This window comes from Lynx canadensis, chromosome C1, assembly GCF_007474595.2.
Source record: "Lynx canadensis isolate LIC74 chromosome C1, mLynCan4.pri.v2, whole genome shotgun sequence".
NCBI lineage: Eukaryota > Metazoa > Chordata > Mammalia > Carnivora > Felidae > Lynx > Lynx canadensis.
Window position 1 is genome coordinate 206075609 of NC_044310.1, and position 27137 is coordinate 206102745.

The window sequence follows — 27137 nt, forward strand, 5'->3', positions numbered from 1 at the left end:
TAACTTCCCTTACCCAATAACTTACCCAATAACTTCCCTTCATGGTTAGTAACAGAAGCATGATTTCATTTAGGATGGTAATGTGTGCTTCTGGGAGATTTCACGTCCCAGTCTATTCTGGTCAATGGCATGTAGGGTGAGATGTGTGGGAAAAACAATTTCATAATTCTTTTAATTGCCTAAAGAGACTTACTGGGAGTTGCATGACTTTTACAATCTTCTTTTCTTTGTTCCTGATGCCTGGAAGATAGAAGTGATGGCTGGAGCTCTGGCAGCTATTTTATGACCTTGAGTAGGGAAGTCACACATGAAAAAGCCACACATGAGGAATAATAGCAGAAAGAGAGAATCATCTTGGGTCCCTGATGATTACATGGAGTTTCCATACTCCTTTTAGGTAGAATTAAAGTCCTTGTATGCTTCAGCCACTATTATTTTGCATTCTCAGTTACGTGCAGTCAAACCTAATTCTAACTGCTATGTCTCAGTTATCTCTTTTTAATCAAACATATCAAGTCTCTATTCCAGAATACCTTTAAAAAATACTAGAAAACCAACTATTTTGGAGAGTTTACTATAACTTCCTGAATTCAGAGTTCTTTATGTCTATATTCAAATGAATTGAAAAATTATAAAGTTTAATGAAGATATTAAAAGACTCTATATATGTTGAGACTCCCACATAGAGCAGCAAACAAGCCCGACAGTGGATTTAAAGAGACTTTAAGACACAGACAAATGTGTAGCTAATAAATTTCACTGCCTTAGGGGCACCTGGGTGGCTCAGTCAGGTTAAGTGTCACTTCAACTCAGGTTATGATCTTGCAGTTAGTGAGTTCGAGCCCCACATTGGCTTGCTGCTGTCAGCCTGTCAGCACAGAGCCCACTTCGGATCTTCTGTCCCCCTCTCTCTGTCCCTCCCCCACTTGTGCGCTCTCAAAAATGAATACATGTTTAAAAAAAATGTTCACTTCCTTAGTTGGAAATTATCCTTAATCAAAATGAACTTGGTATGAGAAAGTATGTGTTGTTACTTTCAAAAGCTAATTAGGGGTGTCTGGGTGGCTCAGTTAGTTAAGTGTCTGACTCTTGATTTTGGCTCAGGTCATGATCTCATGGTTCATGAGACTGAGCCCTTCATCGGGCTCTGTGCTGACAGAGCAGTGCCTGCTTGGGATTCTCTCTCTCCCTTTTTCCCTGTCCCTCCCCTGCTCATGCTCTCTTTCTCTCTCTCTCAAAATAAATAAACATATATATATATATATATATATATATATATAAAGATAATTAACATTAGCTTATTTTTATGGAATTCTGATGGGTAGGGCTGGGAATAGATTCATACTGATAAGAGTGTTTATGCAATCTAGTGTCATTGAGGACACTGACATTAAGAATCTCAATCCCTAGAGGTCTTTATATAGAGTGGGTAGGAGGGTATCCCACTGTGATATCTTACATCATGATCACCATGCACTTTCCTCCTGAATCTGATGCCTATGTTACAAAGGGCTTTCTAGAAAGACAGGACCACAGGATTTGGACACACAGGACCTCTTAGAATTCTCCTGATTCTTTCCTTGAAATTCAGTAACTGGAAAATTCCTTGAAATACATTCCATCCCCCCCCCCAACAAAAAGATAAATGATAGACACAATTGATTGCCCACTTGTAGCAGATGTGTTGGTGCCCTGCACATATCTTATCACTCATATGTCCAGTATATGCTGATGGCACCTGTGAATCTCCACCTCAGGGCTTTCTCCCTACGAGTGTGTAGGGCAATTATTTGTCTTTACTGGGGCTGCTACAAAATCTTTGTATGGATTTGCCAATCCTGCCCACTGAGTCTTGGCTCACGGAGTGCCTGATTTGCCATCATGGAATCTTGCGTAACATTTGTCTGCTACTAAGGGACCCATTTTATGGCAGAGTAGCAATGATGGGCATGTGACTACGGGATCCACGGGTCCTATCATACTACTTCCTCCCCGGTAAGTACTGCCCGATAAAACTCTTTTCTAAAAAAGTAAGCAGAGGGACGCCTGGGCGGCCCAGTCGGTTAAGCATCTGACTTCGGCTCAGGTCACGATCTCGCAGTTACTGAGTTCGAGCTCTGTGTCTGGCTCTGTGCTGACTGCTCAGAGTCTGGGGCCTGCTTCGGAATCTGTGTCTCCCTTTCTCTCTGCCCCTCTCCCACTCGTGCTCTGTCTCTCAAAAAATAAATAACGTTAACAAAAATTTTTAAAAATAAATAAAATTTTAAAAATTAAAAAAAAAAACCTCCTTAAAAGAAAGAAAGAAAGAAAAAAGGTAAGCAGAATGGGGGGGGAGGGGGCTTAACCTCATGGCCCTGAGATCAAGTGCTGCTTGGTCTACCAAAGGAGCCAACTGGGCATGCCCTGCCTGATAAAACTCTTAAAGTTCCCTTAAAGGACAGTGCTAAAGAGCCAGCTTGAGGATGATCCTCTTTTGGGGTGGGCCCTGTCCTTCACAGTGCCCTTCTTACAGTTTGAACTGGAGGTCAAATGATGCTGTGTCCAGCTGCTAGACTGTCCTTTCCCAGCCCTGGTAGGTGATCTGTGAGGGGGCTCAGTTTATCAGAGCATTTCACTTGCTAGCAAAATCATGAAGGGAAAGAACATAAACACTGAGCTTGGCAGAACGCAGAGAAAGAAGAATCTAGGCTCTCCATAACACCAGTTGAGCCTTTGAAGCAACCCCGGAAGTGCTTTCCTCCGGCCATTTTAAGCGAGATAATAGATGGTTTTATTGTTTAAGCACTTTGTGTCAGAGAGAAGTACTTTCAGGTGATATCTGTGGCAGATACTGGAGGCCTTCCCACATTTATTCGTTCCCTGTCTGCTTCCACGTTGACAGTGCCTGCCTCCCATTAGGGAGGCCGGGAAGGCCAACCGTTCCCGGCCTCCCTTGCGGCTAGGCTATGAACATGTGACCTAATTCCAGCCAATGGGACTTGAGGAGCGGTCTGTCGCGAGCCTTCTGACGAAGGGTTTCCACCTTAATAAGAAATGGCCTTAGGGAACATGCCTCTAGGTTTGGGCCAGTTGCTGTTGTGTTTTCATGTGACACCTGACACTGTGGCTGCCATCTGTGATGAAGCCGATATGCTGAGACTGACAGTGAAAGGTGGTAAAAGCTCTGATCCTCAGCGACAGGGCAGAGTCTCTGGACTCATCTCGAACTTGCCCTGCCTCTGGAGTAATCTTTATGTGACGCAAATAAAGGTCATCGTTTTTTGTTGATTGTTCTGATCCTTGGAGCCAGAACCGTCGTAACTCAAACCTATAGTATCCCGTGCTACCTCAGCTCCTCCCACCCCTTCTCAATCCCCAGAAATGAAAGAACAAAAAAGGCTTCCGTTACACTTTTGAACATCAGCTGGCCCTGGTTTTACATTATAATGATTATGGAAAATGTTAGCAGTAGTTAGCCAGGCGGTCACAGACTATTTCTGCGACCCTTCAAATAAAACAGATCATTAAGTGTTCTTGAGAATTACAAAGACATCTCCCTGGATTCCCCTGTAATTTGGAAAAATAACAAAGCTATAAAAGGTACTGTTGGATGCTTTCATTTAGTTGGCCGTTATAGTTTCTGAATTGAATTTTTCTGAAAGGAAGGAGAGCGAAGGCAAATCCTGTAACTCTCAAAAGCTCTAGATAAAAATAAAAATATACTGAAAACTTTTTTTAAAATAACTATTTTTAAGTTTATTTTGAGAGAGACAGAGAGAGTAAGAGCAGGGGAGGGAGGGAGAGACAGAGAGAGAGCCTGAGGTGGGGCTCGAACCCATGAAACTGTGAGATCATGACCTGAGCCAAAGTCGGACGCTTAACCGACTGAGCCACCCAGGCGTCCCCAGAGTCCATCCTTTGATAGCGTTTCTATAGACTAGCAGCAACTGAACATATTTCCTAGTGGAAGAACAGGTTGCCTGAGTCAGGTAGCCATTCCTTTAGGTAGCTAAATTGGCCTGGGGCCCAAGATGAGAGAGCTTTCTTTGCCGTGTGCATCAACGCTCCACCGAGTTCAAGTTCAGACTGCTTCGCTGATTTTAGAGATTGATTCTCTTGGGAAGTGCGCCCTTGCTTTTAGCCTCCGGCTGGCTCAGAAACGTCACCTTTCACCTACTTAAAGAAAAGTTTTGCATAGCGGGGAGATTTACTATTCAAGTAGCTATTTCTAGCTCCTTCACTAAAAATAAAAAAATAAAAAAAAAATAAAACCCTCCAAATCAGTTTTATTTCCTGTGGTATCACATCTGACTTATTGTTATAACTTTGTTCCCAGACCAATTAAATATTTTGTTGGGTTAAAAAAAAAAAAAGCCCAACCCTCCTACTAGTGGGTAACGAAAGGCATCTTTTTTTTCAGAGCACTGTAGTTTTTGTGTTAGTCATTTGTGTTTTGGTTTGCATTTGTTTGCTTGTGGGGAGGCAGTGTACCTGCAATCCTGTCCTTTTTGCTTTGCAGTGTTTAAAATGAGATATAACGACAAACTCTTTAAAATACAGAAACACTTCTGGATGCAGAAGAAGAATGTCTAAAAACAATAATGTGGAATAAACTTTATCCCTTGAAAACAATCAAATCTTGATGGGCTATTTACCGGGTTAAGTGGGGCCAAAACAAGAGAAATAATAAAGGAGCCCCTCTCGCTTCCGATTATTTCCGAAAATCATTTTATTTTACAAAATTTGCCAAAAACGTGTGCAAGAAGAAAAGGATAGTGATGCGCTTAAGCGTGAAAAGAATACGCGTATTACCGCATGGTCGATGTTAAGATTCAAACACCACAGCAGCAACAGTGCATTTCCAGTTCTTTTTATTGGGAGGGGCGGTCTTTTCCCCCTGAGGGGGCGGCCCTACTGCAGACCCCGCTGGACCCGCCTGTCCTCCGCCCACATCTCGGCCGCAGAGCCCGCCTCCCCTCCCCCCCGCCGCTGCGGTCCGATCCCTCCCGCCGACCGGGTCCCCGCCCCGCGCCGGTGGCGGCTGGGTCCCGTCCGCGGCGGCTCCGCCGAATGACCCGTAGTAACCCCGTCCCGCCCCGGGCCGACCGCGCCGCGCTCCCCGGCCGGAATTCGATAGGCCCAGCCCCGCACGCGCCACCGCCCGCGGGCCAATGGGCGGCGGCCTCTCTGCATATGCAACGAGCGCCGGCCGGGGGTGCGCGTCCCGGGCGGTTCGGCTCAACAGACGCTGGTCTGCCGGCGCCTGCGAGCGACGCTGCGTGTGTCGCCGCGGCCGGGGCTGGGACGAGGCGGTGGCGGCGGCGGCGGCGGCGGCGGCGGCGGCGGCGGCTGCGGCCGGGGTAGCAGAAGGTCGTCCTCTCGCAGTGCGGGCGCGGCGGCTGCGCCGGGGTCCCCAGGAGGCGGCACGGGGCGTGAATTCTCTGGGGCGCAGCCAGGCCTGCGCGGGCCCGAGGCTGGAAGAACGGGGGCTCCTGCGTCGCGGTGAGTGCGGCGCCCGTTGTGGGAGCGGCGGGGGCCGGTCGGCGGCGCGGCCTCGGCGTGCGGCCGGGCTGGGCCCGAGAGCCTCCCGGGCTTGGAGGTGGGACGCGAGCGGCCCGGGGGGCCCCGGGTGCCCGACGAGGCCGCGGAGCCGGGCCCCGGGGGTGGGCGCGCAGGCGGCCGCGGGGTCGCGTGGCGGCCCGCGGCGTAGTGGGGGAGGCAGCCGGGCAGGGTGGGAGGCGCCGCCGTGGGGTCCGGGAAGCGGGTGACGTGGGGCCTGGGCCGAAGGGCTCACGTGAGCTGGGGGAACCGCAGCGCGGGCGTCCGCGCAGTCCGGGGGAGGAAGGATGCCCTGGGTCCTTCCCGGCTCTGTAGGGGCGGGCGGCTTGGCGGGCAGTGGGGGGTGGGGGGTGCTGGCATCTTCCTTTGGGTGGGCCTTGACGCGGTCCCTGCGAGGATATAGCCCTGCGATTGCGGGAAACCCTGCTGGAGGGACGCGCGGGGGTGTGTGTTGCTGCCGGCTGGGGGCAGAAATTGGGTGGGTGAGCGGGGTCGACCTTGGTATTTGTTCTGGCCCCCTGGTTGGTGGGGGCCACGGTTGGCCGATGGTTGGGGTTGAGAGTTGCAGGTTTACTTTTCCGTAAGTGCGTTTTAATTACACATCCAGTAATAGAATGTGTAACGCTGAGGTGGTGCTCGCTATCAGCAGTCCTGCGGGGGAGTAGTTATCGGGCCCGCTCCATAGGTGAGCCACCTGAGACGCAGCGACATTTAACTGGTTCCCCCGGTCTGGATTTAGAAAATGTGCTCTAAGCTATTGTATTTATGGCCCCTCCAACATGGAAAGGGTAGAACAACGTCTTTAAAATTATATGGCAGCTAGAGAGGGAATAGGCCTTGCGAAAGCGATTACGGCTGAATACAGTGACAAATAGTTGACATTTATTGAGAGTTTATTACATGCCGGGCTCTGTACAAAGTGCATTTATACGTGATATCTTCACACAGTTAACAGCCCTCTGTTGTGGTGCTCATTCCCATTTTACAGCTAGAGAAACCGCAGTTTGGACACATAACTTGCCCCAGATCACAGCAAGTAAGAGAAGCTGGGATTCAGACTAGGCTGTCTAAAACTCCAGAGCTCTTGAATCTAACCACTATATTATGCTGCCTCTCTTTGGTGGCTGGCTGAATTGTTGCCACGGTGGATTTTTTGGGGGGGTGGGCCCTGGAGAGCTGTAGTTTGAAGACCTTTCATGACCACTGCAACCTTGTTTGTTTCCCCAGATTAGTCCTGGGAGGTGAAGGTTGTCGCTGAGTTGGCTCCTGAAGCGAATTAGAAGGTTATTACAGGGAAGAGGTGTGGTGACGTGGTAGTCAGTTGCACAGACTTCATCCTTTTGTTTTCTGGCATCTTCTTGCACAGTTCTGACCCTTAGGGATGACTAAGACTTCTGTAGTCACTGTGGCTTGTTCTTTAGGCTTTTCGTGCTGTCTCTTCTTTTATGAGCAGGGTCCAGGTGACAGGTCACCTGGTGTCTTTGGGTCTCAGTTACTGGATTTATTAAGATGTATGGTCGGGATTCAAAGCTGAAATATTTTTTCAGTCTAAAATGTCCTTGAAGGGAGGGAGGGAGGGAGGAAGGAAGGAAGGAAGGAAGGAAGGAGGGAAAAGGGGATGGAGAAACGAAGGATGGATAAATTATGAGCGGAAAATCATGCCCACTGGTTTGGGGGGTCAGATTTTAGAGCCTCAGGATCTTTCTCATTGCTTATCTGCTTTCCTGCTTAAATGCCTACTTCTATTCCTCATTCAATTAATTGCTCAGCTACAGCCTTTTAACTCCTGTTATATTTTAGGCACCATGTAAGTGCTGGAAATATAGCAATGAACAGAATTGAGGTGATCCTTGCCCTCATGGAGGAAACGTATGAAGCAAATCATGCTCCAGATAAATATATAATTACAGGTTATGAGAAGTGCAATGAAGGAAAAGTGCTGTGTGAATGAAGAGTATAATGAGGATTGTGATTGAGATGGAAATGAGGGAGTTTTTTGAACTGATGTGGTGAGATTTTACAGTCTTGCGTTCTGAGTCTGTAATCAAATGTACATAATGCGAGAGTTTGAGAACTTTTGAACGATAACATTCTTTTCATTTCACGGGTGTTGGTTCCTACCCAGAGTACTCTAGCTCACATCGCAAGATAGAAAAATGAGATGGGGAACTTTTTGAAGCATTCTGCCTCCCGGCGTAAATGTTCCTGTAACACTTAAAATTTCCCCTCCAAACAAGAACGTTTGGGAACCAAGGATCTTTAGGTGAGCTTTGGACTTGATGGGATTTGGATGTTGTCAGGAACGCCAGGCCAAAAAAGGTGACAGGGTTTTCTCACTTTAGATAAGCCAGCATCATAATGATCGAAGGTAACCAGAGTAGTTTACGCTTAAAATTCTCACCTCTTAGGAGACAAAATAATAATGTGGTTTGGGAAATACAAGCTGTTAAGTATATGAATATTTCAGTTGAATGTGTATTAAGCCAATGCAAATAATGCATTACAGTACGCTTACTCAATGCCATCTGCCTGCACAGCACCGTTGGTGTGCCGTGTGGAATAAATAAAAAGATGAATTTGATAAAGGCCCTGTTTTCAAGGAGATTTAAATTTAATGAATACTAATACTCAGATTTAAGTCGCCCTGTCTCCCTTCAAAGTACTATCACGTTAGCCCGTTTGATCCTCTTAAGAGCCTCATATCATGAGCAGAAATACTGAGAAAAAGGAAATTTGGAGGTAGAATTGCCAGACATGGTGATTAATAGTTTACAGGTTGAGAGAAGGAGATGTCCAGCGATTACTAGTTTTACTGTTTTGGAGCCATCAGTGTGGAGGTGGTGGGTGAACCCTCTGGCCTGGGTGAGATTGCCTGTGAAGAGACTAGAATACGTCCTGGGGGAGGCCTGGGATAGAGCTGGGTAGAGGAGGCACCGCAGATGGGAGGAGTGGCCAGGGAAGTGCGGGCATCGTCGGAAGCAGTGTGCCTGCAGGGGTGGGGGCTCCAATGAGAGGGGAATTGAGTATTGTTTAAATTTAAAAGCCGATGGGAAGGTGTTCCTTGGAAGGGAGAGGTTGAATACAGATGAGAAAAGTGCTAGCTAGCTTCTTTGTGCAAAGTTCCTGAGAACTTGGGAGGGGGTGGGATCCAAGTGAGGCCAGCCCCTTAGCTGGGAGGAGGGACACCCCTTCTGCAGTAGCCCAAGGAAGGCCTGGAATTGATTTTTTGCGAATCAGTACCTTCTAGTGGAGCCCTGGCAATTTCCAAAAAATTGCCAAGAATTGTTAAGTTAAAAATCAGCCCATCTTTAGCTGACTGATAGGGTCTTTACAAAACCTCACTATAGAAGCATCATGTGAAATTGATTTAATACATGGTTTAGTTTTGATTTTATCCACTTTAATAGGGAAAATCCTTTCATCTGACTTGTGATTAGTTCTCTTCTGAAAAAGGAGAAAAGGAGAAGATATAAACATTAAATCTTGTGATATCTTCTCGTACATGCTATTTTTAGTTTCATAAGAAAGTTTTTAGACTACTTTTGTTTCCTTGACATTTTAAATGCCTTAGTTCTTATAATTTCAAAGTTTAGCTTCTGTTTTTACTGGAGTATACTTCCATACTTCTAATGTTTCCCACTTTGAGGCATAAAGAATTGGTAGATAATGGGGCACCTAGGTGGCTCAGTCAGTTAAGTGTCCGACTTTGGCTCAGGTCATGATCGCATGGTTTCATGTGTTCGAGCTCCGCATCTGGCTCTCTGCTGACAGCTTAGAGCTTGGAGCCTGCTTGGGATTTTGTGTCTCCCTCTCTCTCTCTGCTCCTCCCCTGCTCACACTCTGTCTGTCTGTCTCTCAAAAATAATAAATAAACATTAAAAAAATTAAAAAAAAAAGAACTGGTAGATGATTCAGTGGTTTCAACTGATCTGCTAATTCTTAAATAGAACTGAAGATACCTAAATAATCTTTTGGATAAACCACCTCCAAATACAGGTTTCTACTGGTTTCTGAAGGTATTTGTTATAAGAGAATATAGTGGAATTGATTTATTCATTCACGTGTGTATTTAGTGCCTATCTTGCGGCACATTGGGAATTTGCAAACGATTGCTGGTCTCTGTTCTCAAGGAGGTCCTCATGGTTCACGAAAAGAATGAGGCGTATGGACATTCTGTGGTGTAGGCGAAGAAGGTGTAAGCGCAGATGTATTGCAGTATGGTACTGTACAGATGGAGCAGAGGAGGGGAAGGGGGAATCTTCACAGTGGAGGTGATAGCCTGGTTTTCTAAGATGAATTGGCCTGACAGGTGAACAAGGGAGCCAGGGAATAGCGTTTTACCTTGAATTTAGTCCAGTGTGTATGTTTGCAAATATGTACACACTGGAGATGTTATAATGATACCAAAGACTATTAGAAAAATAAAACGCTTACCCTGCTACCCTAACATTGACTGCGCGGGAGGTGAAAAAGCTGTCCATTTTCCTGTCCTGTCGTGGTCAGCTTTGTTATCCCCTACTTGATTTAGAAAGTAACCACAATTATATTTTTCTGGTACAAATCCTGGTTTTTCTTCTAAACTAACGGTCTTTGGAAGAAGACTAATAGCCGACACCTTTACAATAATTAATACTCCCTCTGGTCAGATGCTCGTTCTGTTTTCTTCTCAATTTTAATAGTTTTTTTTGTTTTTCTTTTAAAATCCTTTTTATTTCACAGATGAGGAAATTGAGGCCCAGGGGATCTAAAGTGACTTGCTTAAGGTGTGCTGGATCTCCTGCCAAGCAGTTTGGTTCCAGAGTCTGTGTTATTAGCCCAGGCACTGGGCCTCCTCTCTGGGGCTCTTCCCTCTGAAGACACCATTATATCAGGAAAGGAGCCGTGATGACATTCAGGACAATATTTATTTTGATTACACATAGTTTTACTGCCCCCCCCCCAGCCCCCACAGCCCTGTTTTTACAGGGAGAGCATAAATAAAGAGAAATGAAGTGAATTGAGAGAATTTAACTAGAATTTTCTTCTTGTACTCGAATGTGAATACTTAAGGATATATCCTCCTGTTCAGGAATCATTATCATTGCCCTTTTGGAATTTTTTGGATCAGGAATATAATGCAGTTTGGAATGCCATAATCTAATATCATGTTCCTTTTTTATTTTCTTTCTGTTAAAAAAAAAGAAGTGCTCTCTGTATGTCTGAAAAGTATTTTATAATGTTTAATCCAAAGAAAGAGACCTGTTTCCCTCCCTCAAATCCTCCACTGTCAAATCCTCCATGTCAAACCACTGACATGAACTTGGTGATCTGAATTTTATTATTTGTCTGCATTTCTGTACAGTTTTACTATCCCCCAACAGTGTATAGTATTATGTGTTTTTAAACTGCAGATAGTATTGTATGTATTTTGCAACATACCTTTTTTCACTCCTTATCACTTAATCATTGTGGTTTCCTCCGTTGCATTTCATCAGAGTAGGTATGTACATATCTGTGTAGTTCATTTCTTTTCACGGTGACGTGCTCTGACATTTCAGGGCTAGACCACATTTTATTTCCCCTTTGCTCTGTTGCTAGACCTTTAGGTTGTTTCCTTTTTTCCTTCGTTTGTCCTTCCAAATATTAGCATAAGTGTTCCTGACCATCCTCCCTTGTGTCCTTCCATTGTTGACACTGTAGTCATCCTTGCTCTCCTTTTTCTTTGTTCTGTATATTTTTCCTAGCTCCGCTTTCCTCCAGTCTTGTCATTGTTTGACTTAAGGTTCTTCTGTCTTAGTTGTAGTGCAAAACCACAGTGGATGCTTTTCCTTTAAAGTTCTTTTTAGTAACTTTTAATCAACCTTGTTTGACTTTCTTCGCTTTTCTTTTTTTTGTTCCTAGGCAGTTTTGCAATTATATTATACCTAATATTTCATTTTAAGTTTCATAAATGACTGTAGGGATAATTCATATGTGCCCTTCCCCTTGGGAAATTTTTGTGCATCTACTTTTGATTTGGCCAGTTCTGCATTTTAGTGCTTGTTTAAATAATTTTTCTCTAAAATGTGCTCGTTTCCATTGTAATTTGGTGCGTCGGAATATGGACTCGGAGTTAAGATTGCTTGGATTTGAGTCCCGGCTCTACTTCTTATTAGCTGTATGACCTTGGGCAGCTTGTTTAACCTCTCTGTGACTCCATTGCTTCTTCTGTAAAATAGGGATCATAATAGAATCTACCTGTAGGTTATTATAAGGATTTATATGAGGTAAGTGTCTGCACACAGTCAGCACTTAATAAATGTTAACTATTTTAACTGTATTTAGAGTATGCAATATATTCTAAGTTATCCACTTTTTAAAAAATGTTTTTAATTACTTTTGAGACCGAGAGAGACAGAGCATGAGCAGGGGAGGGGCAGAGAGAGAGAGAGAGAGAGAGAGAGAGAGGGAGACACAGAATCCGAAGCAGGCTCCAGGTTCTGAGCTGTCAGCACAGAGCCCGATGCGGGGCTCGAACTCATGGACTGTGTCTGTGAGATCATGACCTGAGCTGAAGTGGGCCGCCCAACCGACTGAGCCACCCAGGCGCCCCTATCCACTTTTTATTATTGCCTTCTCTTCTGAAGCAGCATTATTATCTTTGCATATACAAATAATACTTCAAAGAAACGTCTAATGTATTGTAACCTTTAGTTAGGGGAGACTGAGAAGAGATATTGTAAGTAGGAGAAAATTGAGAGGGACATTACCTAGTTTATTGTATTTTAACACTAGTAATTTAGGATTTATCTTGTGCTTTCATTTTCCAGAAATGTATATAAAGCACATTGAAATAGGTTGACATAGTGTACTTCTCCTTCAAGTAACTTGTTAACAAGAGTCCCCTCTTGTTTTAAATACCTTTTGTGATATGACCTTGATAATGATTCAGGTGGCATTCCTGAATACATTAATTATCCTATATCATCAACTCTGCTGTGGAGTGGAGAAGGAATCATTGCCAACCATGTGTATAAAACTTGCTATGTAAATTTGAGCTGGTTCCTTAAGCTTTCTAAGCCTTTCATTTCAGTTTCTTTAACATAAATATTTTAATTAACATAAATATTTTAATTCTCCCTCATGGGAGTTATTGTGAGCATTAAGGGAGACAACAGATGGTAGTTCAGGGCACACAGTTGACCTCCTGTGTTAGTTGCTTGCCTTTTTCTCTGTCTTCTCTTTTTCTTCAGTTTTTTCTTCTTCTTCCACCTTCCCTTCTCTGCTTTTTAATTGATATACAGAAATCTGCATATATTTAATGTATACAGTTGGAGTTTGTACATACATACACCTATGTAACCGTCGCCACAGTCAAGGTAATTAATATATTTATCACTTCCAAAAGTTTCCTTGTACCTCTTTGTCTTTTGTTTGTTTTGTTTTTCTGTGTCCTTCAGGAGTAGTTTTTTGGTAAGCAATAACGAGGTATTATGAATCCAGTATGTGAGAGAATCCGTCATATAATAAAAGTGTACGTCATTTAAAGAGGAGTAGGAACTTTTTCTTAAAGACAAGAATGTTCAAGCTGTAGGAAGATACGCACGAGATGTGGTTAATGTTGAGTGAGCCATGCAGAGGTCAGAATGGTTGTGTTTGGCCAGGGCATCCAGGGAAAGGTCAGCTGAGCAAAAGGAGACATAAGTTGGATTTGAAGAAAGAGTTGAGTTTGAGTTTGGTGCACTCATCCCATCTGTCCAAGGCAGTTGGGGAAGAGCAGGGCTGGCAGATAGAAAGGGAACTAGGAGAGCTGTGTGGATAAATCACAGCCCAGGGGGAAGCACAAAACAGAGGGTGGAAAAACAAAACAATTAAGAGCTTGTGAAACTTTATTCATTGATTCTTTCAATTGAGACAATAATTGCTGAATGAATGGAAGGTTCTAGGAGTAGGAGGGAGACTGCGCAAGCAGCAAATGAGGAGGCTCATGTGGGCTCTGAGTTGTTGCAGGAAGAGCATTGGGGGTCTGGCCCAAGATGTTTCTAACCCTGTCACCATGGCTGCTGATGTGCACTGGCCATATCGTGCCTGGCGGTGTGGTGTTTTCCACACCAGTTAGCCTTTCTGGAGTTCAGTTTCCTTGTTTGTAATCCTTTCATGCTCAGTAGTGTTATGATCTTCTCCATCAGCGTTCTTTTTCTTCACCTTCCTTTCCTCTTCCTCTTGTCTCAGGATTTTTGTTATCTGTGCCCTGTTTCTTTCTTTGGTTTCTTTGAAATTTTATTAGTTTGCTTTGTGCATTCTCTGTGTGTTCATTTTATGTGTTTACTACTCGGAATTCGCTGGGGTATTTGCATGGGTTTTATTAGATAGTAACTATGCTGATTGCTGCAATAGATAGCTCTTAACCTTTGAATATTATTTCAGTTCTAAATTGATTTTGTGGAAATGTAATAGAGTTCATTTTTCTTCATTGATGTTTCTTCTGATGTTTCTGTAAAATATTCAGTATCATTTTGGCCAGGATCTTCAACCATATAGGTTTCTTATTCTGGACCTTGTAGTAATCCTCATTCTGGACCTTGACTTTTTTTTTTTTTTTTTTTTTTTTTACTGTAACAGTGAAACAACCAGAAATTCCTCTCTTCCCATTCGGGACCGTTGATCTCTGGACTTGAAACCTCCTGTTGAGTTAAAAAAAAAAAAATTTTTTTTTAATGTTTATTTTTGAGAGAGAGAGAGAGTGAGCAGGGGAAGGGCAGAGAGAGGGAGACACAAAATCCAAAGCAGGCTCCGGGGTCTGAGCTATCAGCAGAGCCCTATGTGGGGCTTGAACCCATGAACCACAAGATCATGACCCGAGCCGAAGTCAGACACTTAACCTAACTGACTAAGCCACCCAGGCACCCCTGAGTTATTTCTAAGATGAAGCATGGAGTTTATTTTAGTTCATAGACGACCAGAATAAACCACAATTAATCTTAGAACTGTATTTGACATAATTTTAATGTAAACAGAATTAACATTAATTGAAATTATACCACATGGACCATAATACGTGTGTCATTATTTTTTTACATATCCATAGTGAATATTTTCTTAAGTCATTTTCCTTTTGAATTGTAACTTCTGGTGTTGCTGACATGCTAGAGTTTAAGAATTTGTATTCATCATTTACCCTGAAACTAAGCCTCTCTTTGTAGACTGTATGCTTTTTTAGACAGCATAGCACTCTCTTTAGAAATTCATAGTGTTTGGTTTGTGTGTCATTTACTGAGGCATAAAAGGAATTCCTGTTTTATCTAGTAGCATCTTGAGGTGGGAGCATTGTGAGAGGTGGCAGCTGGCTAGGAGCACCCTGTGAGGTCAGGGAGGGAGCTCATGGGACCCCAGGTGTAAGGAAGGAGATTGGCCTGGGAGAAAAGGGTGATGAAAGGCTTGAGCTTTGGGGCCACACTGTTACTTGAATCCCCAAATCTAGTTTTGTCTCATTTTTATGAGTACAGCAAACTCCTTAACCTCTGAGCTTCAGTTTCTTTCGGATAAGGATGAGCCTTTCTTGTCGGGTCCTTGTGTTCCAGGTGTGTATGCAACCCATCGCTAGGGTGCAGGAAGAAAAGGTTAGAAACTTTACTTCTTTTTAAGAATTTCTATGTTTTATGCATGATTTGTAGTATTTACAGTATGCTAGGACAGTAGTACATATACACAGTATTGAAGGTACACGTGTTTGGAATACCAGTAGTTTTTACCAAAAGGGGCTTGTTGTGATCCTTCAAGTTTAGAGACTGAACTCTTAGACTGAAGCTAGGTCGGTGCTTGGAGGCTTATTAGTTTGAGGCGGCTTCAGAGATGAATCGAGTTTGGGAAGAGTTTCAGGAGCTTCGGTTAATGGGCTCTGGGAAATGAATTGAAGGGTATTGGATTTAGGGAGCGTGTCTCTGCAAGTTCATTTGAAAAGTGGTGCACATGGTAAAACTGGCATGTGTAATGATTTGAGTTAGTTTATGAAGTCTTAAAACTGTATATTTTCACACTATATCGTGTTAGAAAACTACATGGTAGACGTTTGGATGGGATATAACCCAGAAACATGAGTCAGTATTAAGGAATTGCTCTTCATGCATTGATAGTTTACCCAGGTAACTGAGAGCTGACTGCATGTGTGTTTAAGTTAATAGTGTTTGTTTGTATTGTATGATTTCAGTGGACAGGCAGGTTCACTGTAGGTGATTAATTATAGCTTTGTATTTCTTGTTACTGATTGATTTCACATTGGCTTCATGAAATAATAAATGTGTTTGTTATCTTGCTAGGTAACAAGTCTGGAACATGATGTGTTTCTTTGGGGCTCCTTAGGGGACAGTAGCTGTGTTTAATGTATCCCTGCGCTAGAAAGAAAGCTCTGTGAGGACAGGTATATTTTTGTGTTTTATCTACTGATGCACACCCAGTGCCCAGCATATAGAAGTAACTCATATTTTGTTGCATGAATTAGTGTTTGCATCCCGGCACAGTAAAGGATGTGAGATAGGGTCTATTAAATTGAGTTGAGAGACTTGAACATGACACCAGAAAAATTTGGGAAGGCCAACAACCTGACCCAGAATGACCAGTATATGCTTATTAGTGGGAGCTCAGGAATTCTGAAAGAGCGGACTTACTGTTGATAAAATATGCATTTGAATAGCTAGCTGGTTGGGTAATATGTACAGATTATAAATTAGAAATTTCCTGATAAGGAAGATGAGAAAGTGTGATAGATTGTCTCAGGCCAGGCCAAGTACTTGAGCATTAATATTATATCTACTTGTTGCCTTCTCTGTAGCCTTTGACACTCCTGACAGTGTCCTTATTGACCTTCATTGTCTGCCCTTGGTTTGTAGAACAGTGTTCTTATTTTTTTTTAAATTAATTTATTGTTTAATTTACATCCAGTTAGTTAGCATACAGTGCAACAAATGATTTCAGGAGTAGATTTCTTAATGACCCTTACCCATTTAGCCCATCCCCCTTCCCACAGCCCTTCCAGCAATCCTGTTTGTTCTTTATATTTAAGAGTCTCTTCTGTTTTGTCCCCCTTCCTGTTTTTTATATTCTTTTTGCTTCCCTTCCCTTATGTTCATCTGTTTAGTATCTTAAATTCCTCATATGAGTGAAGTCATATGATATTTGTCTTTCTCTGACTTGACTAATTTCCTTTAGCATAATGCTCTCCAGTTCTATCCATGTAGTTGCAAATGGCAAGATTTCATTATTTTTGATTGCCGAGTAATACTCCATTGTGTGTGTGTGTGTGTGTGTGTGTGTGTGTGTGTACATCACATCTTCTTTATCCATTCATCTGGACATGTGGGCTCTTTCCATACTTTGGCTATTGTCAATAGTGTTGCTATAAGCATTGGGATGCATGTGCCCCTGTGGGGTAGTTCTATTTTTAGTTTTTTGAGGAACCTCCATACTGTTTTCCAGAGTGGCTGTACCAGTTTGCATTCCCACCAGTAGTGCAAAACTGTTCCCCTTCCTCCACATCCTCCTCAACATCTGTTGTTGCCTGAGTTGTTAATTTTTAGCCATTCTGATAGGTGTGAGGTGGTATCTCATTGTGGTTTTGATTTGTATTTCCCTGATGATGCATGATATAGAGCATTTTTTCATGTGTCTGTTTGCCATCTGAATGTCTTTGGAGAAGTGTCTATTTTTGTCTTTTGCCCATTTCTTCACTGGGTTATTAAGTGTCTGGGTGTTGAAATTGATAAGTTCTTTATAGATTTTGGATACGAACCCTTTATCTGATATATCATTTGCAAATATCTTCTCCCATTCTGTTGGTTGCCTTTTAGTTTTGCTGATTGTTTCCTTAGCTGTGCAGAAGCTTTTTATTTTGATGAGGTCCCGGTAGTTCATTTTTGCTTTTGTTTCCCTTGCTTCCGGAGACGTGTTGAGTAAGAAGTTGCTGTGGCCGAGGTCACAGAGGTTGTTGCCTGCTTTCTCCTCGAGGATTTTGATGGCTTCTTGTCTTATGTTTAGGTCTTTCATCCATTTTGAGTTTATTTTTGTGTATGGTGTAAGAAAGTGGTCCGGGTTCATTTTTCTGCATGTCGCTGTCCAGTTTTCCCAGCACCACTTGCTGAAGAGTCTGTCTTATTCTATTGGATATTCTTTCCTGCTTCGTCAAAGATTGGTTGGCCATATGTTTGTGGGTACATTTCTGGGTTCTCTGTTCTGTTCCATTGATCTGAGTGTCTGTTCTTGTGCCAGTACCATACTGTCTTGATGATTACAGCTTTGTAATAGGTCTTGAAGTCTGAGATTGTGATGCCTCCAGCTGCGGTTTTCTTTTTCACGATTGCTTTGGCTATTCAGGGTCTTTTCTGGTTCCATACAAATTTTAGGATTGTTTGTTCTAGCTCTGTGAAGAATGCTGGTGTTATTTTGGTAGGGATTGCTTTTTTTTTTTTTTTTTTTTTTTTTAACCTTTCTAACTGGCTTTTGTGGCGTCTGTCCTTACAGGTGAATATACTATTTTTGAGGGATTTCATGGTTTGGACTCTAATGTGGGTAGGGTCAGTGATGACTCTAAAATCCACATCTACACCTACAGCTCTGTTGGGAGCCCCAGTCCTATATTTCTGACAAAAATTTTGAATATCTCTCCTGGTCATTCCCACACACTTAGTATCCAGCTCTGTCCTCGTGCAGTCTCCCATGTGGCTGCTTTTCCTCTCATTTCCTCATGTCTAGTACAAGTCACCCAATGTTCTAGAAGTGTTGATGCTAATCTTCCACGATTAATCTTCACATCCCCCATATCCTATTGGCTTTACTTGAGAAAAATCTCTACAGTTAATCCTTCTTCTGTAACTATTGCCCTAAACTTTGGACCTCTTTGTCCTTCACTTGGGCTATTCCAGTAACTACGTACCTGGAATCCTTTATGGTTTCTTTTCTGTGATAGCCCGAGGAATCATGATAAAACAAATTGGATCAACCAACTGCTTTGCTTAAAAAACCCACCTCATTCTATCTGCTACCTGTTTCTATATTTCATTTTCACTTCTAACTTCCCTCATTTTCTGTGTTGCATCTGTCAAGCCACTTGGGATTACTCATTCTGTATTTGTTCATGCCTCTGTGTGTTAGACAGGAAGGGAGGGGGGATGAGTCAGCACAGAGAGGTCAGTGTAGCTCTGTCTGTGGGACCGAGGAGGACCTCACAGAGAGGCTTCAACTCAATCTTGAAGGACAAGTTTACTTTGGCAGGCTTTTTAGCATCTCTTAATTCTCGCAAATTCTCTTAATTCCACTCCAGTTTTAAGTTCTGGAGAGAATATTCTCGGATCAACACGTCCATGTGTTTGATACGGGCCTCCTAGCTCATAGGCTGCTGGGTCCCTGTGAATGTCACGTTTGCTGTGGTTCTCTGGGGTAGAGACGGGAGCGGAGCGAAGTGTCACACACTTCGGACAGAAGCAGTGTTTCTCTTCGCAAAAGTTGCAGGCCAGGCACTGGGCTGTGCAGGCTGCCTTGGTAGCACGGGAGAGGATTCCGTAATCAGAAAAAAGACTTAGAAACAAATCCTTTTTGGGACGTGGGAACTGTGGAGGAGAGGGATTGCCTGGCTGATTGTTTGCTTCTCGGATCTGCCCCTCAGCTTTCTAGGACTTAAATCCAGCCATTGGCTCAGTTCTGAGTTTTCTTTAATGCTGCTTAACTTATTGAATAATCTTTTAACCACTGCTCTGAAATACTGCCATTGTCAAATATCAAAATCCAGTGACTGTTTCTGGTCTTAAAATTCTGTGCCAGAATAGTTAGCGTTCCTTTTGACGTCTAACAGGGCAAGTATGTACCAAGTATTCTTGTTCTCACGTTTTATTAGCAAATCTTAAAAGGTTTTCTTCTAGATACACTTTGGAACTGGTATCAAGTAATCATACAAAACAAACAAGTAACAGAGTCCTACCAGGATTTTGATTGGGATTGCATTTGGTTTATAGGTTAGTTTTGGCAGAATTATAATGATCTTTGCTACCCAGGAACTAACTGGTCTGTTTTTGAATTTAGTGTCCATCAGTAGCATTTTATACATGTGTGCATGCATACACTCATATGTTTAAGTAAGGTGTTGTGTGCATGAGGTATTTTAAAGTTGCTTTATTGTTGTGGCTAAGATCTTTTCTCTTTTCATGATCTTCTTTTTTTAAGTAAACTCTACCCCCAACCTGGGGCTTGAACTCATGACTCCAAGATCAAGTGTTGCATGCCGTACCGACTGAGCCAGCAGGTGCTTCCCTCTTTCCATTTTCTAACTGGTTACTAGAGGTATATAGAAAAGCCACAGACTTTTATTATTTACCTAGTGTCCAGATAACTGAGTGAATTCTGTCTGGATAGTTTTCGAATGATTCTTCTGGATTTTCTTGTCAGACCGGCAATGATCTACAAACAGTGATGGTTCTGTTCTCCTTTTCCAGTACTCCTGCTCCTCATTTCTTTTTTTCACCATTGCACTGGCTAAGCTGCAGTGCTGGGCTCAGAGAAAGGCAGTGAGAGCCACAAATATGAGCCACATACATGACTTTAAATTTCTGGTAGACATAGTAAATAGAGTAAAAAGAAGCAAGTAATTTTAATATGTTTTATCTAATCAGTGTATAGTCGTGCCCCCTGAGCTGAGTTTCGCTGTCCATGGTTGTAGTTACTCGTAGTCAACCATGGGATGCTCCTGCCCCTGACCTGTCCTCGGAGGGCAGTGGGAGCTGGAGGCTGCCTCTCTTCCACACCTCTCTTCATCTGATCCCTTAGGCATTTGATTGTCTCGCATCATCACAAGAAGGGGGAGTGCAGTATAGTGAGATGTTTTGAGAAAGATTACATTCACATAGCTTTTGAAAATTAAGTTTTTAAATCTTAATTCCAGTATGGTCAACGTAACTTACATTACAGCATGTTGTTGTAATTGTTCTATTTTATTCGTTGTTGTTGAAGACGGTTCAACCATTCGAGTTGAAGACCTAATTCGTTTTATTAAATGATTCACAAATCAGGCAGCATCCCCCCTAGCAAGGAGCGGGGAGCGCCAGGGAGTTGTACCTAATGGAAGATTTGTTTTTAACGTGACTGACATGATCGCACTTTTACCTCCTACTTAAACTGCTAATGTAGGGGCACTGGGTGGCTCTCAGGTCATGATCTCACTGTTTGTGAGATCGAGCCCTATGTTGGGGCTCCATGCTAACAGTGCAGAGCCTGCTTGGGATTCTCTCTCACTAGTCTCTCTGCCCCTCATCTCTCTCTGTCTGGAAAAATAAATACATAAACTTAAGTAAAAATAAAAATAAGCTGCTAGTCTAGAGAATGATAACAGAATTCTGCTGTGTAATACAAAAGTATGTTTGGTCTTTGTCCCCACTGCTGGTACCCGGCTCCTAAGACCCCTTAAAGTTTCCCTGAATGATAGGAATCTTTTGTTATTCATAAACACTCCCTTTGATCACACCTGAGTTTATGCTAATGAAATGACTTAGGGCGTGGGGGGGGGGTCTCTAGATAGCCTCAGGATGGGGCTGGTCACCCCAGAGACCCAGTGATTAGAGGGTTTAAACCTATAGACCCACACGTTGACCTCTGAGGAGGAGTGAGGGGCCGGAGATAAAAACTCTTGAACAATGAAATTGGTTCCGCTTCCGGGTTCACTGGGTTGGTGAAGAGCCGGTGCTGGGAAGGTGGCGCACCTGGAGAGGGTTTGGAAGTTTCCTGTGTCTCTCCCTCCCCCTATACCTTACTATATGTACCTCTCCCATTTAGCTGCTCCTGAGGTGTTATTCTTTATAATAAACCACTAAACATAAGTAATGGGTGTTCCTGAGTTCTGTGAGCCATTCTAGCAAATTATTGAACCTGAAGAGGGCATTGTGGGAATCCCTGATTTATAACCAGCTGGTGACTCATGACTAGCAAGTGGGGAATACTCTTGGGAGACTAAGCCCTTAACCTGTGGGATGTAGCTCTTGTAAAATAGTACAAAACCGTCGGTCAATTCTAGCTTTAATAAAATTGTCTTTAAAACTATCAAGGGGCACCTGGGGGGCTCAGTTGGTTAAGCATCCAACTGCAGCTCAGGTCATGATCTCATGGTTTGTGGGTTCGAGCCCCGCGTCAGGCTCTGCTGACAGCTAGAGCCTGGAGCCTGCTTCGGTTTCTGTGTCTCCTTCTCTCTCTGCCTCTCTCCAGCTTGCACTTTTGTCTCTGTCTCTCTCTCAAAAATGAATAACACATTAAAGAAAAAAAAACTATCAAAATAGTATATGCACATGGTGGAGGACTTTTTAAAGTAATTTCTTAGCAGAGTTTGTTTGCAGAATAAGTTTCTTAAGTCTTTGCCTGTCTGAAAATTTCTTTATTCTAAATGCAGCTAATGAGGAATTTAGCTAGGAGTACAATTCTAGATTTAAAATTCATTTCCCTCAAAACTTTGAAGGCATCCTTGACAGCATTTAAGGCCTGTCTCATAATCCCAGGTTGCTCCCTCTTCTCCAAACCCTTAATTTAATCACACCTACAAAGATGCTTTTCCTAAATAAGGTAACATTTACAGGTTCCAGGGATTAGGGGCTGATGCCTGTGGGGTCATTTATCAGCCTGCTTTTATAGGTACTTAGGAGTTCCTGAATACCTCTGCGCTTCTGTAGATGCTGTTACTACAGCCTGTCGTGTCCTCTCTCGTCTCCTTTGCCAAAGATAATGTGGATCAACTATGTTCTTAGCCAGCCTTCCTTGACCTTTTCCCCCTCCTGGACAGAGGATTGCATTTGTCTGTTCTCTTAATACAGCCTGTGGACTTACCCAGCAGTTTTTGCCACGTCAGGCCTGTTTGTCGTTTCTGTCTCTGCCACAGGAGTGGGAACTTTCTGAGTACCGTGGGCACATTTCCAGAATGGGAAGCATTAGGTATGGAGCCGAGTAGGCTTCACTAAATATTTGTCGAGGAGATTCAACATTTATTAAGGGCCAATTAAATACTGTGACCTGTCACGTTGGACCATTTAATTAACAAAACAAAATAGGGTAAAGTAAGTGTGCACATGTGCCAGGATTTCTCCAGGGCAAATTTTTTTAGAAGGGATTTGCTAGGTCATAGGAACTTACATCTTCAGCTTTGTCTGGGTGCTGCCAAGTTGCTCTCCAAAGTGGCTGCACTTCCCCCAACAAAGCCAAGAGAAGCTTGTTTCCTATATCCTTGCCAAGGCTTGTGATGTGTTTTTTTAATTAAAAAAATTCAATAGGGGGAAATGATAATGTTTTTATTTGTGTTTCTTTGATAACTAGTGGGGCTGACTATTTCGTATTTGATGGGCATTGAGGTTTTTTTTTCATGGATATTAATAGCCTGTTTTTTCTGCTGAGTTGTCCTGTATTTATAGAAATCCAAATATTGTGGATATGAATTGTTTATATGTTGTTGTCCTTATTTACATATGGATAAACTGGCACAAGAAATAGCAGGTAGATTTATAAGATTCCCCCCCAACCCCCGAAGGATAGATGGGTGAATAAATGAATGATTTGTCTAAAGGCATAGCTAATGAGGAACAGAGTGGGGATTTTGGACCCAGGGATATTTGGTTTTAAGACCTATTCCTTTTTTTAGTATATCTGGCTGCCTTACAGGGAATGCGGAAATTAATAAACCGTTAGTTAGCTCTTACAGGCTCTGTGAGTTTGGGCTGATGTTAAAATATTTCTTTAATGACTATGATGACTGCAAATCTATTTGCTTCACAAGCAATTGAACAAATCATTGAAATAATGGATAAAAGTGTTGTATACACAGTGAAATACTGTTTATAAGTTTATTTTTGCAGAGAGATGGAGAGACAGAGTGTGAGCAGGGGAGGGGCAGAGAGAGAGGGAGACACAGAATCTGAAGCAGGCTCCAGGCTCCGAGCTGTCAGCACAGAGCCCAACTTGGGGCTCGAACCCACGAGCCTTGAGATCATGACCTGAGCTGAAGTTGGATGCTAAAACGACGGAGCCACCCAGGCGCCCCGAGACTTTATTTTTTTTGAGCAGTTTCAGATTTACTGCAAAATTGAGCAGAGGGTTCAGAGATTTTCCTGTAAACCCCCAGCCCTCACGTATGCACAGCCTTCCCCATTATGAGTAATCCCACACCAGCATAGTACATTTATTGTAGTTAGTGAACCTAGACTGATAAATCGTTGTCAAAGACCTTATTTTACACTGGGGCTCTCCCTCGGTGTTGTACATTGCATGATGTTTTGACAAATATGTAATGATACGTGTCTATCTGCTGTTATAGCATACAGAGTGGTTCCACCACCGTAAAAATCCTCAGTGCTCTGCCTCTTCATGCCGCCTTCCTTTCGGCAACCTTTTAGTGTCCCAGTAGCTTTTCCTTTCCCAGAATGTCATAAATTTGGAATCCTACAGTATGTAGCTTTTTGAGATTGACGTCGTTCACTTAGTAATATGCATTTAAATTTCCTTTGTGGCTTTTCACGGCTTGATAGCTTATTTCTTTTTAGTGCTGAGTAATATTCCATTGTCTGGATGGACCACAGTTTATCCATTCACCTACTGAAGGACATCTTGCTTACTTCCAGGTTTGGCAATTATGAATAAGGCTGCTATAAATGTTTGTATTTGTTTTTTGTCTTTTGTTTTTCTTTGACACATAAGCTTTCAACTCATGTGGGTAAATATCAGGGAGGCTCAGTTGCTGGATCATATTGTAAAGAATATGTTCAGTTTTGTAAGAAATTGCCAAACTTGTCTTCCAGAGTGGCCGTTCATTCTGCATTCCCACCAGCAGTGAACGAGTTCCTCTTGCACCGTATTGCCAACATTTGGTGATGTTAGTATTTTGGATTTTGGCCATTATGATAGGTGTATAGTAATAAACCATATGCTTTCTTCAGTGATAAAATGTCATTTGCTAGTGTGATAGATGGTGTTTTCAGAAAAAACCCACAAATTTTTCTGTGGGTTTTGGAAGTAAAAATATTTCTAGGAAAAGGCTGGTATTTGGCTCGATTAACTAGACCACAAGTAGTAATGTTTGTCTCTGTGTGTTTTGACAGATCTTGAAGGAAAGGCGCATACCTTGAAGGCACTAACACGTCCTACCGTTGTCAACTGGTAAAATGTTAATTTTTTAATTATAAAATATTTCTCTTAGGCATAAAATGTATTAAGTTAAAATCAAGTGTGTATAAACGGTCTAAGAGAAAAATGTTTATTCTTCCCATTTTGTGATTGTAGAATAATGAAAGTTAGAAGGTAGCTTTCCTACTAATTTTAAGTCAGTACAAACCCATTGGAATATTAAGCCATGTTATTCACCGATATTACTGATTTTCCTTTTCTCAGTTTAATTTCATTTAAGTATCTGTGTGAATTTGAACTCAGTAGCCTCTTTATTTTGTGAAGTTTAGCACTGGTTAGAGTGGTATTATTTCAACATGTGGTAGTCATTTTTTTTATTATTTTTAAATTTTTTAATATTTGCTTTTGAGGGACATAGAGCGTGCAAGCGGGGTAGGGGCAGAGGGGGACAGAGAATCTGAAGCAAAATCACAAACCATGAGATCATGACCTGAGCCGAAGTTGGACACTTAACCAACTGAGCCACCAGCCAGGTGCCCCATGACGGTCATTTTAAATTTGTGTTAGTGTTATTTTAAATTTCTAAATGGATATTTTAACAGAAGTTGTAGGTCCTAGGCCAGGAAAACGGCTGTGGGCTTTTTGTTAACCTGCAGTTAAGTTCTGCACGTCACTTATAGTTGTGATGGGATAGAATGTAGAATGTTTTATTTTTTTCCTTACTGTGGCTTCTGAAGTGAATTAGTGTTTTGAAATTTTGGGGCAAGAATTTGGGGATCCAGTGAACTGAAAATTTTCATCGTAAAAGTAAAATTGGATAGAACTGTTAAAAGGAATAGTCTGTGTTGATAAAATGCTTTGAGAATATAAAAGCAATAAGCATTTTTATCAATTAGAATCATGCTGGTTGATATTTATTTATCTTGTTTCAGAAGATCATTTCAGAGTCTTTGCTCCTTCCCCCCAAAATCTTTGTCCATATCGGCCAAATTTACTGATTTTTATGTTATCTACTGATTTTAAAAAGAATCCAAACAGGGCACCTGGGCGGCTCAGTCGGTAAAGTGTCCTACTTCAGCTCAGGTCATGATACCACAGCTCGTGAGTTCGAGCCCCATGTCGGGCTCTGTGCTGACAGCTCAGAGCCTGAGCCTGCTTTGCATTCTATGTCTCTCTGTCTCTCTGATCTTCCCCTGCTCGCACTCTGTCTGAAAAATAAATAAACGCTAACAATAATTTTAAAAAAGAATTCAAACAAATATTATGTCTGTTATTAAAAGCTAAACAGTATAGGAGTGTGTAAGTAGCAGATAACTTTGCTGTTCCCGTGGTTCTTTTGCAAGGGTATTATCCCTTACCAATTTGGAGTGTGTCCTTCTAGACCTTTCATGTGCATATCCAAGATTAGCATCTTTTAATGAAGCAGGTGTGATGGAAAAAGGAATATTCCGTGCCCATTGATGTGCCTTCACTTTATTTTAGACCTTTCTTTGCCTACAGTTTCTTGAGTGGTGTACTTGGCCGCATGAGGAGTGCTTTGAACTAAGTAAATGTCAGAACACGGTAGGAATCTCTGCAGATTCCTTTTAGTGATTAGTGGGTTTTGGAAACTCCAAACTTTGAATTTCTAGCTAGGAATGGGTCAACAGAATTCAGATTTACAATGAAATTGGAATTGCACATATAATTCACTGTGTATTAAGCAATGGGTATTAAATAGTAAGGCATTTATATAAATGACTACAGTTAGTATTGCCTTTATAGAGGCTCAGCTGGATGGGGTCAATGGGGAAGTGGTTTTAGAGTTTAAGTATCTATTTGGGGGATAGGAAAAAAGTGCTGTGGCAAAGGGACAAAAGTAATTTTGTCTCTCATAATGTTGCCTAGACTTGATCAGGTACCCAAAAAGGCAAAGGACATTTGCCATTGTATACAAGTTAAGTATATTGTGAAGTAAAAGGAACGTCCCAGACGGTTTTGGGGAACCCAGTGTCTTGAATTCTAAAACTTAGAACTCCTCCATGTCACATTGGCAACTGCACATATTCAGAAGGCCTGTGACTTCAGAAATGGTGTAAAAATTGAACTGATTCACATGCAGAGATGTCCATAGTGTAGTTGTTAGATTGCAGTGTTTTATTTATACTCCTTAAAAAAATCTGGGAGAGCAGAGTTTGATTACAGAGTTTTATCTTAATGCTATTTATTGGTTAGGGACACCTGGGTGGCTCACTCGGTTTAGCATCAGACTTTGGCTCTGGTCATGATGTCATGATCTCGAGGCTTGTTAGTTCGAGCCCCTCATCAGGCTCTGTGCTGACAGCGTGGAGCCTGGAGCCTGCTTCGGAGTCTGTGTCTCGCCCCTCCCCCACTTGTGCTCAGTGTCTGTCTGTCTCTCTCTCTCAAAAATAAACATTAAAACATTTTTTTAAATTAAAAGATAAAAAGGACATGTAGAATTTGAAAGAGAACATTAACATAGAATTGGGCAAAAATAAATTTAGAGCCAT

At 42.3% G+C, this 27137-nt stretch overlaps 1 protein-coding gene across 2 annotated transcripts in view; it reads left to right on the forward strand.

The window, feature by feature from the left end:
- The first annotated feature begins 5246 nt into the window (after positions 1-5246).
- ACSL3 (acyl-CoA synthetase long chain family member 3) overlaps positions 5247-27137 on the forward strand; it is a 74733-nt gene continuing 52842 nt past the window's right edge. The window contains exons 1-2 of one of the 2 annotated variants that reach the window (XM_030325272.1): positions 5247-5481; positions 24603-24660. The gene's annotated coding sequence lies outside the window, so the exon portion shown is untranslated. The remainder of the gene's footprint in view (positions 5482-24602; positions 24661-27137) is intronic. The other variant, XM_030325271.1, reaches the window with a different exon arrangement.